We start from the raw sequence: 1934 nt of genomic DNA on the forward strand, positions 1-1934 counted from the left end.
ATGGAGAAGTGCATTTGGTAAGAGCACGTGAAAGGAAGTGACTCTGCTAACAATGCATGGATGGACGTGCCCAAGGCAAGTGCAAGGAAGGGCCCTCAAAGAATGAAAAAGTAAGCAAAAGGTGGCATTCGACCAAGTATACCTAGGTAAGGTTTTATCTATTCTACTCATATATGACTACATTTAAATAATCAGGCATAATATTCTACTCATACATAACTACGAGTAGTTAATACACGGTTTATCTATATATAAGTCTACATAGGATCTCTCACCCATCTCACTCACTCACTCAAAGAGTGCCATCTCCAAGCGGGCAAGCTCTCACTCGGATAGATCTCAATCCTAGAGATCCCCCCCATCTTCCCATCAGCGACGAACAAGCTCTCTCTCTCTCTCTCTCTCTCTCTCTCTCTCTCTCACGAAATCATGGCTTCTTCCTCTAAGGTGCTCCTTGTCGCCATGGCGCTTGCACTCCTCGCCTCCCTCCTCGCCTTTCCTTCACCGGTTCTATCCGATGGTTAGTATCACCCTTCTCCCTTTTCCTTAGCAACACTTCTTACTTTAGTATGAATCCTTTTTGCAATGCCTTGCATAAGATTGTGTCGAGTCTTTGCAATGCAGTCCCATTGTATCTTACAATTACATGCATAGAGTCAAGTGATATAGTTGCCATTGATCTAGCCGTTAGGTATTGCATCAATTTAGTCCAAACAATAATCCTATAGCTTATTATTGCACCGCTTATTTCATGTGACTTTCCAACAAACCAGGTTTCCATCACTCGTCTATTACTAGCCACACAAAGGGGCTCTAATTTTGCTCTTTATGCATATAATCATTCGTGATCTTTCAATTGTATCTAAATGCTTTGTATTACAATGTATGTGCAGGGCCTTGCATTGCTACAAATGCGGTTTGTAGTTCCTTGGGTGATATAACTTCTGAATGTAGGAGTGCTTGCCACGAACATCGATATCATTGTGTTCCTTGTTGCTCTAAAGCCGACAATGCATGCCATTGCTGCCCTATTGGTGGTTATTGCAACGATCAATAAACAAATATATGACCTTTCAATTGACTTCTCAACATTTCATGAATCAGTAGCTAAATTATTACATTCTTTGCAATAAATGATGAGAATTTGAGTCATGATTGATGATTCACCTTCATACCCCAAGATGTCACACACATCTACTTTCATTACTTGATCCTCTCTCCATTATTTGATTACTCTTTCATATCCTCTCTCTATTAGTTGATCAATCTAGGATTTTGAATTAATAAAGACACAAGATGGTTTCCTGATGCCATAGCTCATTGAAATTCTTCCAATTTAGGACTTTACACATTTCTTATTATACTTGTACAAGCACTTCCATAAGAAGGGCTATCATGTTATTACAATCTTAGTTCATGTTGTTTAGTATAAATTAGATATGTTTGTGCATTATTTGTAACTTCATTTTGTGTATGTATGTGCCAATGTGCAAGTGCAATGTGCATGGTGGTCTTTCATGAGAGAGAGAGAGAGAGAGAGAGAGAGAGAGAGTGTGTGTGTGTGTGTGTGTGTGTGTGAGTGTGTGTGTGTGTGTGTGTGTGTGTGTGTGAGGTGTATTTGAACCATATTTGAACTTACAACTATAGAGGTTGCCTTGTTGGGCTACTTGTGCCACCCTTGCAATTCTTTCAAGTAGTTTACATCCAATGCATTGCTATGCTCTACACCTAAGGTTTGTGTCACAAGTGAGTGATAGAGAAAGCAAGTGTTAGTAGGAAGAAGAAGCCATATAAAAACACTTAGTGGACATATCCTCTCTTGTTGTGAGTACAAATTCATAATGAAAAATTGGAAGAAGTTATGTATTCCTAGTCTCATCATGTAAACTAGTGCTCAAGTAGAGGGGGACTAAAGCCAATATAGGTTATTTAAT

General features: G+C 39.2%; 1 long non-coding RNA gene across 1 annotated transcript; it reads left to right on the plus strand.

Annotated features, from left to right (window-relative positions):
• Positions 1-296: 296 nt before the first annotated feature.
• On the plus strand, positions 297-1429 carry LOC148027826 (uncharacterized). The gene is made up of 2 exons (XR_015692660.1): positions 297-520; positions 894-1429. It is a non-coding gene; the product is annotated as an uncharacterized LOC148027826 (long non-coding RNA).
• The last annotated feature ends 505 nt before the right edge of the window (positions 1430-1934 follow it).

This window comes from Lygodium microphyllum, chromosome 12, assembly GCF_053477565.2.
Source record: "Lygodium microphyllum isolate KBCC chromosome 12, Lygodium_microphyllum_v1.1.10, whole genome shotgun sequence".
NCBI classification, from domain to species: domain Eukaryota; kingdom Viridiplantae; phylum Streptophyta; class Polypodiopsida; order Schizaeales; family Lygodiaceae; genus Lygodium; species Lygodium microphyllum.